The 17,958-nt window shown below is 47.7% G+C and overlaps 1 protein-coding gene across 3 annotated transcripts in view; it reads left to right on the top strand.

Moving 5' to 3' along the window:
- The window catches only part of LOC118784644 (neurocalcin-delta A), a 68,592-nt gene that overhangs the window by 17,508 nt on the left and 33,126 nt on the right, over nt 1-17,958 (top strand). For 2 of the 3 annotated variants that reach the window (XM_036538995.1, XM_036538993.1), the window contains one exon: nt 13,299-13,370. The gene's annotated coding sequence lies outside the window, so the exon portion shown is untranslated. Of the gene's footprint in view, nt 1-2,763; nt 2,840-13,298; nt 13,371-17,958 lie in introns of those variants that run through there. The other variant, XM_036538996.1, reaches the window with a different exon arrangement.

Below are 17,958 nucleotides of genomic sequence, written 5' to 3'. Positions count from 1 at the left end.
TGGTTTCTCTGAATGTGGAATCAATACCCACATGCCTCAGCTCTGCACTCAAGGGCCCTTCATGGCTGTGGCCTCTCTCCCATTCCTCAGGTATGAAGGTACATGGAGAGCTCGCACAATACCGCACGCACCATGTTGCAGTCCAGATTAAAAATAGGGTAAAAGAAAACACCCCTGCTCTGTGCCCCTTAGTTAACATTCCTAAATAACAGCACCGCTTATTCTTCACATTGGTGATACCCCTAAATGGAGAGGCAAAACAGAGGTCTGGCGCGGTGCACCCCGCTGCCACGGGGGCCTGACAGCCTGAAGCAGCTCCTTTTAAAATCAGCAGAAATACCTGATCTGAATGGGGAAGGAGAAACGCCGCTCGATTCCAGTCCAACGTAATCAGCCTTAATACTCATGCATCACATTCTGTCCTCAGCTGGCTTTTTTTGAGTTGATAAATGCTGCCTCTAATGGGCTTTGAAGTGCTGTGCGAGTTCCTCACTGCGCTCTGTGGGTTGGTTCTGTAGGTAATGCTGACGTGGTGCTAGCCTGCCACCACTGTCATGGTGGCAGGTGTGAACAGCGAGGGGTATGTATGTGTGTGTGTGTGTCTGTGTGGGTGTGTATGTGTGTGTGCGCCTGTGTGTCTGTATGTGCACCTGTGTGTGTGTGTGTGTGTGTGTTGGTGCCTATGTGTGTACAGGCGCGCACCCAGAGAGTGGGGGAGTTTGACAGATGAGTTATGCAACTGCTGAAATAGCTCCTCAAATACACAGGTTCGGCTGTCAGTGGCGGTGGTGACCGAATGCTTCAGAGCGTGAGGCTAAACCCCGGCAATCTCTCTGGCATTGTGTTTTTATTTCAGCTGGCGGCCCCTCCTAAAGCTGTGCGCCTTTGTTCTGAACTGAGCTGCTCAGATGCCCGTCACTATCGGTGTCGTTTTTCCCAACGCTCCAGAAATTTCAGGAATGAGCGGCTGGATCTAAAGCCCTGTCTAAATACCCCATCTGAGGGGGTGAAAGCGGGCGCGCCCCTGTCGGGGAATTCCCCCCCAGCCGGCAGGATTTGTGCAGGGAGCTTTGCACGGGCAGAAGGGACCGGGGAGAGCTCCGCAGATGTGCGACTGTACACACAGGGCCCTCAAGCCTTTCCCTCGCTCTCAGACATTCCCAATTAGACACAGGCGCGCTCGTCCCCCCGAGACAGGCACCAGGCGCCGCGCAAGGTATGCGGACTCGGTAATCTCTCGCTTGTCACCGAGCAACGACCATAGCTGCCACTGTGACTCTGTAATGCGATGCCTGGGCATTGAGAATTGCGTTTTTAGCTGTTGGATTCCAACTCGCAGTATAGTAAATAATTGTGTTGGTCTTGATCTGATATGCTTACAGTGGCATGGGTGGCAGTGTAGTGTAGTGATAAGGAGCAGGGCCGGTAACCGAAAGGTCACTGGTTCGATTCCCCACTGGACTCTGTTGTTGTACCCTTGGGCAAGGTACTTAACCCACAATTGCCTCTGTAGCTGTATAAACGGATGACATCTAAAAGCTGTAACCTATGTAAATCACTCTGGATGAGAGCATCTGCTCAATGACACTGATGTAATGCAATAACATGAGTGTCATTTCTGGATTTGTGAAAACATTTGTTTTTTGAGAATGGATTTCATTCATTACATTTGGCACCAGCTTTTGTATTTACGTCTACTTCATGTACAAGGGAATGTGAATTATGCTCAAAAGAGTTCTTCTGCTCTGTAACGGCTCTGGTATGTTATTAAACCGTAACCCTGGTGCTCCTTCCTCTCCAGCAGATGAGGAAGTTGTCATGGGTTGCCAGATCCACAGCTGACAGATTACACACGGCTGTGTCGGGCTGCTGAGTGGATTGGTGCTGGTATTGACAACTTTATGAGTTGTGTGTTATGCTCAAATCCCAGGTGTGGCTCTGCTTTTGGACACCTAAGCTTGGTCACTTAGGGCACTCCTATATAAACCCCACTGCTCAGGTAAACATTAATGGAGTAAATATTAATGGAGTAAAGTGTGGCGGACTTGGGAAGCCAGTCGTGGCTTTATGTCAGTTTGACATTCTCTGCAGGGCTGCTGGACGGCGTGTCATCGATCCTGAGCAACAGCTGCAGAACCTCTGCTGTAAGCCTACCCTGTGAGCTTTCCCACACACACACACACACACACACACACACACACACAAAAATACACACACACGCACGTATACAAATAGATGAAGTTACGTGCACAGACACACACATATGCACACATACACAAGACACAGACACTTTCACACACAGATACAGCAAGAGAAACACACACATACACACACACAGGGCTTTGGCACGGCTTGCTGGGATGCCTCGTGGGTGTAGTCATGCTCTCCTTCAGCAGATTCTCAGCTCCTCAGACTCGCAGTGAGGGAGGAACTGTGTGAAACGCTGGTCGGGGCACTGAACTCGTGATGTGAGGGAGGGGTGCTCTAACTGACATGAAGAACCCAGCTCTGCACCTGGGCACAGGACCAATCAGCTAAGCAGCAGAGACAAGCATTAAGGTGCTTTCAGAAGAATTAACATTTAGCAAGTTTCATCTGTTTACCTATCATCTATTTATATTTTATTCCTTCTCACACATTCAGGCTGGCTTAAGCCGTTTGTCTGTGTCCTTCCCAGAGATTTGAAAGAGATGCAGGAGTGAGTGGGGGACCCGTTTTCCACTGCAGAGCTGGAACTGGTCCGGCTAGTGCCCATGCTGCCGGCCCGCTTACAAACGAGCCGTGGGTAGAGCGGGCGCACTCAAATCTGAGGAGGTACACACGGAAAGCAAGAGGGAAGGTAATGCTCTCACCTCCGCAAACCGCTTAAGGTAGACAAACAGAACAGAGAATCTCAAAAAAGTAATCTTGAAAAGCTGTACAGGTACAGGCTCCAGCATTCAGCACCTTCTCCTTTTTAAGCAGGTGTGCCAAGGCAGCTAGCTTTGGCTGTTGTTCATGCCAGCATGGGTACTGCTCTAGAGTGAAGGGGCAAAACTGTACTGAGAACAATAAAGACAGAGCACCAAAAATAGAGAGTAGAGAGAGCAATTGAAGGAGATAGAGAGGGGAGAGAGAACCTGTAGGGATTGCCAGTTCAATTCACCAGTGGAGCACTACAGAATTGCTTGAGTAAAATATTTAGCTGTGTAAATGGATAGAGTGATAATAATTGTTAAGAATGTTTTTAATAAACTCTGGACTCCCTCAGACAGAAATAATGAGGGGCAGAGTAGAAAGAGCAATAGAGTGGGATGGAGAGCAGAGAGAGACGGCAAGAGAATGAGGGAATGAGTAGGGGAGAGATGGATGAAGAGGAGAGAGAGACGGAGTGCAGAGTAAAACGCAGGCTATTCAGACAACCCCCAGTGGGCTGGCTCTTCCCTCTATTGGCTGGCTGGGAGTCCAGCGCCATGACAGGAATGAGAGAACTGCTAATCTATGGATTAGAGAATACCGCCTGGACCACGGCCTGCCACAGTCTGCCAAGAGTAAAGTTACACAGAGAGACATGGTCTTGCTGCCTCTGCAGCTCCGTAGACTGGCTCTACTTGACAAATAAATACCTTACTGTGTAATCCCCCTCAGCCCTCACTTTGCAGTTTGTCATACCTTCTTGAGGAATTCACGCCTTCTTGTCAAAATCCATAGGTACTCTTAAATTGTGTTGGTGTTTTTCCCCCCTTTATGTGACTTATCATGTTGTGAACGCTATAGATACTTCCTGGGGTTTGCTGAGATTCTGCTGGCAAAGCAATGTTCACGAGCCAAGTGAGTATTTTGGTGGAGGAAGCAAAAACCGATCAACAGTTGGGGTTTCGGTCATGGGTGATGTGTTTACTGAAATGTTTTGGAAACATTAGTGGAAACAGACTAAACTAAAGGCTCAGCAGAGGTTGTGTGTGTGCACGTGTGCATGTGTGAGAGTGTGTGTGTCTGATTGGCCTGCTTCTCCTCACCCTGCTCTATCACTGTGAGACACCGCGCGGCAGCTCGTAATTATAGCGCTCCTACAGGAGGGAGGCGCTGAGCCGCTTAACGCCTCGACGGCCCAATTACAGGTGACAGCGCGCCACTGCGGGCGTCAGGGCCCAGGCGGAGCAGGGCGAGGATGTATAGCCTGACCCCTGCTGAAGGGGAAGCCACTGCAGGTTAGACTCAGAGGCTGAACTCGGCTCCCTTGTCCTCGGTCTCTGATGGCGTGTTCAACGAAGGAGGGGCGGGGGACGGGTTCTTACTGAAAGGGACAGCACATCTTCAGTCCAGTCATCACTGTGGTGACGCTGGGATTCTCTTTATCTATAGAACCCTTGGAGGAGTTGGAGCGGGGGGGTGGGGTTCTTGGATGAAAGTGGCTTGGGGGGTTTGAGTGGGCTGGAATCGTGACAGCTGGTGAGCAGTGGGTTAAAAAAAAAAAAAAAGGCAAGACACATGTAGGAGTGCGTACAGATCTCCCTGCACGCATCACTGTGGGCCTGTCGGCCGCGAGGAAAAACACCCACACCGCCGCGGCCGGCGGCCAAGGACACACAGGCGTCACAGCGGCACCCGCTCCGTGTCCCCTTCGGCACATCACCTGGAGAGGAGTGTGGATTTCACCCCTCCTCGCTCTCTCTCCAGCGGTTTGGACGGTGTTCTTGAGAAAACAGGGATGGCGGTTTTGACTACCCTGCGGTGCGTTCCTTCACACAGCCGTGCAGAGAGCGACCCGTGCGGAAGGTCGGCCTAGGAGAGAGTGGAGCCTCGGGAGAGTGTGCAGCGTGGTCCAAACCCCGCGCAATAGAGCGGGAGGCGTGGGGAGCCTTCCTCAGCCCCGCGGCTGTAATTATACAGCAGGATAGAGAGGCTGGCGTGTGTATGCAGGAGGGAAGCGCTCTGCGCACTGCTCTGCGTTTGGTTAGAGCAGCACAGTGCCAATAGCACGGTGACTGTTACAGTAGCAGGCATTCCTCTCTGATTTGACTGTGCACAGTTTGTTTGTGATGACATCCATCACTGCATGTTCTACTTTAACCCACACACACGCACACCAGCCTTCTGATGAGGGGTTTGGGCAACATTGGGAGTAAACACACTGTGCTGGTGTGCTTCTCTGGATGTGTGTGTGTGTGTGTATGTGTGTCTATGCGTGGACAGAAATTCCTACATAGGCATCAACTTCGCTATTTATATTTGTCTGAGAAACAAATTTCAATCATTTAAGCATAAGTCTTTAGATCAAAATGTCTTTGAACGCATGTTTCAGGCGTGTCCAACCTTTTGACTGGTATTGTATGTGTTTATGGGGGTGTGTGTGTGTGTGTGTATGATTGTGGTGCCCACCATGCGTTGTGCAGGTCATGCTGCATATGTCTGCTCGATTCCTTTCTGGCCTTCACAGAGATGGAGAGCCCGTGGACCAGGCCCGGCTCCTGGCGACAGCGGTATTTATCGATACGAGAGCAAAAGGTTAAGCAAAGCTGGAGGGGAAAAACAACACTTCCTGTGGACTTCTCAGCAGCACGGCCCCTTTAGGCTCGGCATGGCACAGCAAGTAGGACTGAGCGCGGCCGAGTGCGTGTGTGTGTGCGTGTGTGTATGCGTGTGGGTGTGTGTGTGTGGGAGGAGGAGGAGGGGAGAGCTTTCATCAAAATAAGCTTTCAACTCCCTGCTCTAAAACTACTGAAGTACAAAGACGCAACAAGGGTGCCAGTTTCCTGCATCTCCCTGCACAGAGAGCCTTCTTTAGCTGGATTTTAGATGTGTGCTTGTTGTGTCCAAGCCCCTCTTCTCCAGCTACCAGCATTGAGAAAGCCTCTCAGGCTGCCACTCGGAAGCTAAAACGTCCTTGTGCTTGAGACGTCAGGCACTTGGAGAGTAGAGCATGGCATGTGCTGTACTAGGGTCTGTCAGAACAATACGCAGCAGTACAACAGCTGGTTTCTTTTCTTTTTTCTCCTATTCAGGAGTACGATCTAAAAGGAAGCCACTGGGAATATGTGGCTCTTATTCAGCTCTGTTTGGCTGACCTCTCACAACCTCTGGTTAGATTAACTACTTCGGCATGGCAGCAGCCTGATAAATAGCTTCAGTCGCTGCTGTAGCGGGAGGCCTTGCTGAGCTTTAATTAAACATGCAGTGGAAAATGTCACCTTGCAAATGCCACAGGTTCTCCTCAATAACACCCGGGCAGGGAAGCATGGCTCCCATTCAGTGTGTTGGTTCAGCAATACCCAACATTTTGCTTTTTGGATCAGGACACCAGTCTGGGCGCTTCCACCTAATGTTGTCTTCTTATTTGAAGCCGTCACTCTTTGTGGTGTAGAATTTTAATTTTGAATACATTTTAAAAACATTATTTTTCTCCGTTTGTTAACGATTGTGTTGTAGACATTAATGGGAGAGAAGGAGTGGCCTGATTGGTGGGTTTGAAGCATGATGCAACATCCTATGCTTTTGACTGGTTTAAGCGATTAAGGAGATTGCCGCTGGGACCAGCGCTGCGTGCCATATACGGTACTAGTTTGGAGAACTGGAGGGTTTTCGAACATTTTTCTTGCAGCAGGAAGTGCTGCATAAAATATATCCCCACTGGGACCATTCATTTCTCTTTACTGCTGGGGCTTTGAAATGCTCTTTAAACACTACTTTAAAAAATGCACTCTTAAATAAACTAACTCCCACATTTCAAACACGGTTTCTCTTGTGAACACTGCAAACCGGAAATGCTGAATTATGTCAGCTATGCTGAAGGGAGGGGGGCTGTGTCGCTAGAAAAATGAGCTCTCTTTGGTATTTTTCATAAAATATAGAGGCCTCTTTCCTTGTCCTAAAGTTATGACAAGGACTGATAAACGAGTCCATCCATTTTCAGTTAACAGCATCATCCTTTACCTGGTCACAGTGGGCCAGAGCCACACCCAGCTGGTACAGGATGTAATGCATGGCCACACCCTCTACACTGGGCTCCCTGTCCATTTCCAGACACGCCTAATGGCTTATAGGTACTTTTATGGGTAAGGGACAGAAACAAATAGAAATGGAGAGGAATCCTCTACTGGAATGTTCACAGTTTGTATTGATATTCAGAGTGAGTGGCAGCGAAGATTACAGACAGTTCCAGTCATTTGGGAGAAAAAACTCACAGCAGTGGTGCTATTGTGTAAATCTCAGACAACAATGTTGGTTAATGAATGCCCAACCATTCTCACATGACACCATTATAACCATCATTTATGATGATTGATGGTTTGAAGGTTCAAACCAGGCATTTCCTGTATGGAATCTAGGTAGTGATATTGTGCTAAATCTGGACTGAGAAACTCTGTTGTCAGAGTTGGTTAGAGCATCTCACCCTCAGTGGTGTCAATGAAGTTTTCAGCACTCAATATCAGCTGACCTACATAGACCTGTCAGTCAGATGAGCAGGTGGCAGACAGAGTCCTCAGAGCGGCCCATTCGGTCATCTCTCGCAGAAGGCCACGCAGACGCCTGTTGATGACATCACTGCCGTTTCCCACTTCACTAGGCTGGACACAGGCCATGTTGCAGAGTCAGCATTGCCTTTGTTCCCTCAGCAGTCAGCCCAGGAACCCAGACCCCATTCAAACTAAGCATGTGGCTACAGCAGCTTTTTTTAGATGGTCTAATGTTTTTTCTGTATGTTTGTTTTGCTTTATTTATAATCTTTTCCCAGCTTAACCTTTGTATGTTACACTGTGGCTCTCTCATCAACCATTTTTTACAGAAAGAGGCACACACACACTTACATATGTGAGTATATATAAATTTTCCATCTTTTGCCATTGCCAGCTGAAGTTTAAACTTGGCTCTCAGGTGCACCACCATCACTGGCACAGTGCACTACACAGTCTGCTGTGGTGTGGCAGACGCAGATTGGAGGTGCATCTCTCATTGGCAACAGCCCTGTTCCTTATTATGCACCTGACCTTGTTGCTAGGTGGGACAGGTAACCTGGGAAAGCCGGGCCAACGTGACCCTCCCTCCAGACAAAGCCAGTGAAACTCCTCTGCTACCTCCTCTGCCATGGTGGGAAAATGACTGCTTTACATTACATTGTATTCGCTCTTATCCACAGGGACATGCACAGCTTACTGTTTTTATGTTATCCATTTATATAGCTGGATATTTACTGAGGTAATTAGGGTTAAGTACCTTACCCAAGGGTACAACAGCAGTGGTCTAGCTGGGAATAAGACCCATAACCTTTGGGTTATGAGCCCTGCTCTTGAGCCCAGATTCATTCTGGTGATGTCTGAGCTATAGAGCAAGTGCTTTCAGATGACCGAGCCACTGGGGAGCCACTGTTAAGGACTTATACTGGGTGTGAGTGTGAGTGTGTTTGTCCTGTTTGCGGTGTGGAGCTCTGTCAGCCTTGCTGAAAGCAGGCAGGCAGGGGGTGTGAGAGGGGTGGAGGGTGTTGAATGTCACTGGTGCTGGTGTTCCTTGCTGATCCCCATGTAAACATGTTGCCCGATGCACTTACCATAGGCCTTCAGCAGAGACCAGCTCCCCCCCTTCGCCCTGCTAATCCGACGCCCCCATGGGGCGCTAATGCTGTGGAAACCACCACTGGGGTCCCTCCGCCCTCCCTTCCCACCATAGCCTTTTAGTCATAGGCAAGAAATGATTAAACCTCCATCATAGTTTGAGCTTTACAGGAGGCATATTCACTTGTGGTAGATGACTTTCATTCAGTTCTATTCAGGGATACCAGGCAGACACAGACAGGTGATTTAATGTCTTTTGTGCTACTGTCAAGGGGTGCAGGTGTTACTCTAGCTTCTAGGAGACATTTTGGGTCACACTTTGTGATCCATCTCTTGCTGCCAGAAATGCAGGATGTGAAATTTGCCTGTGCTTAATCTGAAAAGGGTGTAAATGCATTTTGAAACAGCAGTGTAGAGTATGTTGAGGAAGGATATCCCCCACACAGTCAAGCCCATGGTGAAGCAGAGAATCAGAAAGGCATCCGGGTGAAACAGAGGGTCATTATTTTTTTAGGTGTCCACAACAGGCCACCGTACCCGGGGTAGCCAAGGACTGTATTGCTGGACTATTTCACAGAGGCTTTTATTTTGAAGCTAAATGAAGTAAATGCAGTATGTTCGACTAATGTGCCAAGAGAAGTACTTCAAATAGCCATGTCTCAAAAAACATTCATTCCCACTGCTGTTGTGAGGCCCACATCAATAGCAGAAATGTGTGTGCCAACCTTTGCAGCAGCCAGGTGAAGGTGGTGTGATTTCCGTGCAGAGTGACCTGTGTGTGGAAGGCACAGGGCCATAGCCTTTATGGCGGTGGGCGATGTGACTGGGGCTCCGCAGCTCCGGTCTGGAGTGCACGACGGATGGATATTACAGGAGGCCAGAGGAGGAATGTGGAAGCACGTTTTTTAACCGTTGGGGAGAGCAGATGTTTAGTGGATTTGCACTGCTTTGCAGGGCTGTAATAAAGAGGCTGCTTCCTGAATGGGCTTTATTAATTGTGTTATATTTCAGCTCAAGGGCCTGCATTTGGCAGGGAGGCTGTCTGCTTGAGCCAATGCCACATGCCTGTCCCATGAGGGCGATGTCGAGGCGCTCTCAGATCATGTGTGTGTATGCCCATGTATATATGTGTGTGTTTGTTCAGGCATTTCTTCATATGTGTGTTTGTCTCTGTGTATGTATGTGTATGTGAGTGTGTGCCCTTGTATGTATACGTGTGTATCTCTGTGTGTGTGTGTGTGTGCTTGGTTGTCAAAAGCAGGGATGAAATAAGCTGTTGGTGTGGAGGTGATGTGTGTTCGATAACCACCACTGGAAGTCAGACAAGCTCTGATTGTTTTTATGTTTACATCCTTAATGAGACTGACTTTGTACGCAGATGGAGTTCAAATGCTCCACCAGTTCCACATTGTGCACATGGTTCTTGTTCCATCTCTGGATTTCATTTGATATTCACAATCTTTGAATTTTGATATACAGTATCTGCTCCAAACGTTTGCAATAACTGGAAACACATCTCAATAAATCTGCTGCCATGTAGAGGTAGATTTGTTAGTTTTTAGCAGTCTTGTTTTGCTCACGATTTTTTATTATTTAGCATGCAACTGGAGCTGGGGCTGAAAAGGTGATGTCATAGCCAGTGGCTTAAATAATTCTTCTGTGTCTCTTCCTCCCATGCATGCTTCTTGGATGCAGTACAAATGAGCAGGATGGTACAGCAGAGAGCATGTGAGAGATTAGCAAGCCCCTGCTAAGAGAGAGCCAGAGGTGCACACACCTGCTCATGGTGCTCGGGGGAGCGTGGTTCGCTGGGAACAGCAGGCCTGGATAGGAGGGGGGAGGCCGGCCGCTAGGGCAACACTGCCAGGATCCCGCACTGTGTTGCATCAACCTTGGCTCCAAACCAACACCAGATCTTGGAGCTCTCAAATGCAACAGGACCCTTCCCTCGATTACAGCAGAACAAGATCCAAACAAGGCTGTTTTGGTGACATGTCCACTTTTTGGTAGATCCAGGTCTCATGGGCTGGGTCTGAACTCCCCTCCCTTCCTGCCAGCTGATCCTGGGTCACTGACCCCTAGTGAAAACAATGGTGAGCAGTGATTAGAGATCAGTGGTCAAGGGGGGGGGAGGTCAACAGAGAGCAATGATTCTACATGCTGTCTCCTGCACCACACATAGCGACCTGTTTAGTAAAGCAGGAAGCAGTGTTGTGAGAAGGAGAAGGGGTCAGGTCAAGACGTCTGCGATGCACATCGCTCCTAACAGCCTGGCGTATCAATGCAGCCTCAAGACGGCCATCTCACAGTCGATATTCCAGCGTCTGTCTGTGGGTCTGGACTGAGTGCACAGACGCCAACACCTCACGCATGCTCTCTTTTGAAACAGACTTATCCCCCTTTTTCATGTGGGCAGGATATCAGATCGTATCTCTCCCATTCCATCGACTCACCAGGTCTTACCAAAGGGTCTCATCTCACTGAAAGCAAAAAACGCTCTCCTCCTCATTCTCGCCAGAGCCGTTTGATCACCTCCAGGGGGCGGATTGTTCTGTAATGCAGTGAAATTGATTCACAGCTAATGTGAGAGACAGTGGGCTGAGGACAGGGTTGTATAGTACTCTCTCCTGTCCCACTGTTCAGCAGTAGAATGGTTTTGAAAAGACTTCTTCCTCCCTCCTAGGTGGGTGTCAACAGGCTGCCTTTCTGACGGAGAAGTAGTTTGGCATTGCAGATCTTACACGCAAGGGAAGCTGGGATACATTGCACAGAAGAAGCAAAGCCACCTCATTGTCATTAGGATGACATTTTAAGTGCGGCAAAAAAGTCTTGTCTCATTTCAGTCTGAGCTTGGCTATTATGCAGTTTCGGCGGTGCATTATGCTCTTTGTCTTGTCTGACCCTGATAGCCTTGGAAAGAATGCTCTCATACTCTGAGGCATGCAAATCAGTCACAATTTTTAATTGCGTTTCACTGAGCTGTCACTGTGGGAGGACATTCGTCAGGGTGATGCCATCTTGCCAGCAAGTGGCGTGTTATAAAGACAATGCTCCACCCATCTATTCCTCAGAAAACACCTACTATCCTCCAATATTGTAACACAGTGTAGAGCACTGGTGGATCATCAAGTAACACCCAGGGATTTACAGATATATACATTTAATTTAGGGATAAATGGCATATGCAGTATTGAGTGTATTACATGACTCCTCTTAGAGATGATTTGCATACATCATTCACTGGTATAATACATTGTGTAACAGCATTAACAGCATTAAACCTGAAAGCTGGCAGCTGCTATTTGTCTCCTCGCAGTGCGTGGGCTGCAACAGGAGAGGAGGCTTTGGGTGATGAGAGCCAGGACCCATGCTGGAGTGGCCGTCATGGTGGAGACCCCAGGGCAGTCAAACAACTTCCTCTCTCTCTCTGACCTGACAACGCTTTGCCTCTCACCCTCTCACTTCCCTCTCACAGTTTGCCTTGCACTCTGTCCTCATGGGGAGTCAGGGGTTCCGCATCCGTAGGGGGTCAGCGGGGTTTATTTGGACCTGTCGAAGGCTGAGTGTTTCCTGGAGGAGTATGGGAAGTTTCCGTGGGAAGGAGTGTGGGGTGGTGAGTGAGACAGAGGAGCTTTCCCAGCAACACTATCCATCTGCAGGCATGGGTCCATGAAGCCAAAAGACTGTCCCACTGGCTTAGTGCCTCCAGATGGTAGGGGGAACCTAGAGTGGTTCTTTCTCTGTGATAAAACCCAGGGAAAGAACTTTGGTGGACAAGCAGGTCATTTCTAAATGAGCCTCAGAACATCTGAGGGTGTGAGTGCTATGGCCAGGACAACACTTTTCCCCAGGGGTCATTTTGTACTGCTTGTTCCAATAAACACGAAACCGATTTCAAACTCCAGCTTGACACATGCACATGAAATGTGCTCAGCGTTAAATTACCATCAGTTCCAGAACTGCTCCAGGTGCCCTGTGAGGAATCACACACCTACCCTTTATATTCATTTTATGCAATTCTCTGCTCATAAGCATAACAAATGGTGGAGAGCTCGGACTGTTGCTTGGGGGAGCGAAACCAATCTCTCGGAGGGTGGGCGCGATTCAATCTCGAGTAAATTGTTGAAGGAAATCTATATGGCATGGCAGCTACTCGAGCCTGCTGGCTGCTACAATTCAATCACTGGTTTAAGAGACCCACAGCTTAAACGGCTGATTATATGGAATGGAAGGAGGCCAGGGAGTCTAATACAGCCCACGCATCGCTGGGCTCACAATTCAATCCTTTATTTGCACATGTATGAAAAGGACAGCAAAACCGGAAGGACCTTCATCAAGGCTGCATTTGCAGTAGAATAGGGTACCCAGTGGGAGAATGCAGATTTGATGTCAGATATATTATCCCTCCACTGTACTGACATCTCTACTTTTGGCATTATCAATTTCAGACCTCAATTCAGTGTTGGCAGTTCATTATAATTGGGCTGCAGAAATATTTCCTAGAAAACAGCCAGACACCTACAGTCTAATGTGATTGTTCCGCTCGCTGGCCGTTAATTGTCTGTGCCGCATCTTGTGGCAGGAACCCTGCCTTTTGGTGAAGGACAGTGTTGGGTGAGTGCACCGCCTGCTTCTCACAACCAAAACGGCCCCGTGGGTTTGAGAGGGCTCGGCAGGCGAACCAGGAAGATCCATTAGAGTGGCACTGCAGGTGATCATTAATTAATTAGCCAGTATTTGAACTAATAAGGCTGCTGATTCTCTCTGCAGATCGGCTGCACGGCACGGCAGGCTGTTGGGTACCCCTCTGAGCTGCGAAGAGGAGAGGAGTCTGGCCCTGCAGTGAGTGTCATCCCCCCGATTACCACCTCCACCCCGGCACCTGCGGAAAACACAGAGCTGACCCACATTCAAGCAAGGCATTCACACATGGCTTTGCCATTGGGACCATGCCAGTGTGACGGCCAGGTTACCACAGCTGTATTTTACAGGATTACTCTACACAGATTTGCATAGCTTTAACAGGGGGAAGCCTGTTTGATATGCAAATCGCCAGGTCATATTTAGTGCAGGTTAGGGGAGTAACGATTCATCGTAGCACGATACATAGCAGTGTGACATTACGCTTCATATCAAGTTGGACGGTTTTGGTCTTCATCTCTAATCATATTTTTGTAATATTATCATCACTAAACATACATTTTATTTCAAATGTTTAGACATACAAATACATACAAACACCAAATATAACAAACACTACATTACAATTCATCAGCGGTAGTAAATATGTAAAATGAAAGTATTCACCTGTATCATTATTTGTGTTACCAGTGCACAAAGTCATACATCACGCTTCCGGCATTCCAATCGAGGCCTCACGTTTTACATGTTTCAGTCATAGACAGAAAGAAGAGGCTTCAGAAGCAGACTAACAGCGTCAGCATGAAACGTAATGAGTGTGGCTGGAGCTGAGATTGAAATCGAGGATGCGCCGTCCTCCTTTAAATCAGAAATGTGGCAAAATTTTGTCTTTCCGAACATTCAACAGGAGAATGGCAACAAATTAACTGACAAAACAAAGACAGTATGCAAACACTGTAGAAAAATCAGCTACACTATTGCTAATACCACGAATATGATGCAGCATCTGCAACGCCACCACAATGACAAACTCCGGTCAGGGGATTTGAGAAAGTGCTTAAAGGCCTTGGACAAAGTTTTTCATCCCTGTTGCTTCATACATGTGCAAGAGCACAAGATATCACCAGATCCATAGGAGTGTTTGTCGCTAAAGACATGAGCCCATTCTCGATAGTCAACAACGATGGGTTTCACCTACTATTTAAGACACTGGAGCCCAAATACAACATCCCGTCATGCCCGCGCTTTAGTCAGTCTATAATAACCAGCCTTATACAACGAAGCAAAAACCACAATGACGGAAATTCTGAAGAGTGTGGAGAGTGGCGATGACGACAGATGGGTGCATGTCCAGGGCTGTTCAGAGCTACATTACAGTAACGGCGCATGTTATCAATAGCGAGTGGGTACTGAAAAGTTTTGTGTTCCAGACTCATCCGCTTTTTGAGACGCACACAGGAACAAACATAGCCTTCTTTCACTGAAGTGCCACAGCAACAGCTATGCTCACTGCAAAGCAAAACAATTATGGACGTTGTCACACACTGGAACAGCTGTATGGAAAGGCTGGAACGTTATCTTGAGCAGCAAGCAGCTGTAACTGCTGCCCTGGTAAGCACAGACGTGCGCAAAAATGCTCGTCAGCTTGATACTTTGGATAGCTCTGACATCAGTGATGCCAAGGATATAGTGAAGCTTCTGAAACCTATAAAAACAGCTACCACTGTGCTGTCTGATGAAAAGGGGATATTGTAAATGCACAAAGATCCCAGCTTCTGCTTGAAAATGTGGATATGCTGATATTTCTGCAAAAAAATCTGTCAGTATCTTCATTAACTTGCATCTAAATGTGAGCATTGTGTGTTGAGGTGCAGTTTTCTTAATGTCATATTAATGTAATACAGACAGACCCATTCAATTTAATATTATTTTATGTTTGAAGACTATTTGTTTTTGTCTGGCTTTCAAAGAATTCTTCCTAGGGTCAAGCTGTCATCACTTTTGGTTTAATGGTACAAAAAGACAAACAATAGTTCAGCGTTGTTAATGCATCAAAAATAAATCCATTGTTTTCATTCCAGTATCATTTCAATTGATTTTCTTAAAAATATCGTAGAACAATCGAATCGTAAACATTGTATTGTGAATCGAATCGAACCGTGAGGTGAGTGTATCATTATATCCCTAGTGCAGGTCAAACAGTTTCCCTTTGGAAAGGGGTGAAAATAGAATAGAATACATTCCAGGGGAGTGGAAATTTAGCTCTTAGTGTTAGCAAAATATATGAAGGTATTGACAGGCGTAGATACATCGTAAAAAGTGGACTGTGCACAACATACACAGCAAAGCACAGTGGCCCTCGCTGGCAATGTCAGGCCCAGTGGACTCACATGAACTGTGTGAAATAAATCCATGCAGACTTTTATAGAGCGCGCGGGTATGTCTCTATCACGTCAAGAGTCAGGCAGAAAGAAGGTTTTTCCATAACATTTGTAAATGTTTACACCAAACATGTATCCACTTAAAGTGGAAAAAGTTATGTAACCAGGCTCTTGTGCTACTGCTGGTGCTGCTGTTCTTCCATCAAGCATTGGGAGCTGGGCCTGACCAATTCATATTTCACGCATGTAATCAACCAGGTTTTGTGTTAATCATGTCACATGGAGTGTTTGCTGTTTTTGTTTTTCTTTTGTTAGTTGTATGTGTTACTCATTTACTCATTTCCGATCAGTTTAGTGGCATGGGGCATAGAAGTATTATTATTATTATTATTATTATTATTATTATTATTATTATTATTAATTCTGTGCTGAAGTCTGTAGACTTTTCCTTTGTTGGTGTTAATGTCAGTTTTGAGAACACATTCTCTGACTCATAGGTTATCTGTCAGCTCTGTCTTTATGGTTATTAAAGCCAAAGTCTCAATGAAGGTTTGGCCCTGATTTAAAGATTACTTGTGTTTTGCCTGATGTTGTGGCCTAGTAGTCCTTGTGCAGTCTGTGACGTTGAGCTGAAGCACACCCTCAGCTGTGCTGCCTCATAGTTTAGAATACAGTCCAGTTCAGGTGAGCCATAGTTAGATCACAGTTCGTCTCTGGCTTTTAACTGAATCAAACATCAGTGTAATTGCCATTGCTGAATGGAACTGATACCAGGTCTGTCTAGTGGGGTTTTGTAATGTGGTTTGCCTCAGAATTTATTTAAACTGTCTGACCCAGCATCATTGTGGTGGCATTCTAAGCTATGGTCTGCCACGTGTCTTATTTACCTGATATGACCCCAAGTCCGTTTGATGGTGTTTTATGCTATGGGCTGCCTTGTGACTGATTTAACTGATCTGACCCCAGGTCATTTTAGTGGTGTTCTGCTCTACGGGCTCCCTTGTGACTGATTTAACTGAACAGAGCCTCGCAGTCCCTGCCCACTCTCTTTCCCATGACTCCGAGCGTTGGGGGCAGAGGGTGGGGGATGAGATTCCTTCTCGGAGGCCCAGCGAGGTTTCACAAGGTTCCCAGGCCCCGAGACGTTCACAAACACGGGCCGGTCATCTCTCATCTCTTATCTCTCATCTCTCCCTCTGTTTGAGGGACATCTGCAGCTCCTTCACTGAAGAGGCCCTCCATGTTAACTGCAGGGCTCAGGAGGGCACCACACAGATGGCTCTCCTCAGGGAATGATATCACTGAGCTGCTCGCTCTCTGCAGATCCTCCAGTTCTTCCATCCATGGCCGGGCTCTCAGACCCAACCACTGAGCACACACAGGCCCGCTGAAGGGGACCTCAGCCTGGCCATAGACCCTGCTTTTAATATCAGCTTTATCAGTGACAGGAAAGCAAGACTGAGTTTTAAAAGTGGCTTCAAAATGAGATCCATTAAGTAGAGGGATGAAAGAGGCAGAGATCTTCTGCTCTAAGCATAGATCTCCTTGACTCCTCATCACATCTGCGTTGTGTCTGGGATGAAATAAGAAGCTTGTGATCATTACTCAGACCTGTGCATGGTGTCCGCTGGCTCAGCTTCTTCACATGGTCAAACCCCGAGCCGGGAGATGGAGAGGCATGGGGGTGTGGGGTCCTATGTCTCCCCAGTGGCCCCAGGGACCTGGAACACAGCGGCCAGCCTTGGGGTGTCTCCAGGATACCTCGGAAAGGGCACCACCCCACCCCGCTTTGATTTCCAAATGCCTGTGCGGCAATGGCAGCCTGCCACTACTCACATCAAAGCAGGCTTCCATTGTTCCCGTGATAAATAGAGAAAGAGTATAGGGTTGGCAGACGTGTGACACACAGTGAACAAATGCTTTGGGAGTCAGTGATTATGCAATTGGCTGAAGGGTCCCGTTACCCTCCAGGGTCCCAGCAGTAGGCACACACATGGGGCGTAAACAGTGCTGTCAGAAATAGCGGCATCACCCCTAAGTAATTGCTCATGAGGAGCTGATACGCTCAGCGACGTGTTGCCACCACGCCTCGCCGGAACCCGAGCCTTACTGAAGGTCATCAGGCCCACATGTGGCTCACTGCAATCGGATTACATGGTAAACATCCCCACGGCAAGCTCTACGTAGACAGAGACTTCAGCTGTGTCTGCAGGGATGTCCCCGGCATTCTTCCGGATGAACGCACATCGCTTTGGGGGACCCCGCCATATTTCAGGGCGATCACAGCCGAGGGCGGCCCCCGCGCCCAGCAGCGAGGGTTTATTTTGGGAAGGAATCTGACAGACACATGTACTCCATGCCTCATATTGTTCTTGTGGGTGTGCCCGGCTCACAAAGGAGCTTTGAAT

Source organism: Megalops cyprinoides, chromosome 10, assembly GCF_013368585.1.
Source record: "Megalops cyprinoides isolate fMegCyp1 chromosome 10, fMegCyp1.pri, whole genome shotgun sequence".
NCBI lineage: Eukaryota > Metazoa > Chordata > Actinopteri > Elopiformes > Megalopidae > Megalops > Megalops cyprinoides.
This window is presented reverse-complemented; position numbering and strand designations above follow the sequence as displayed.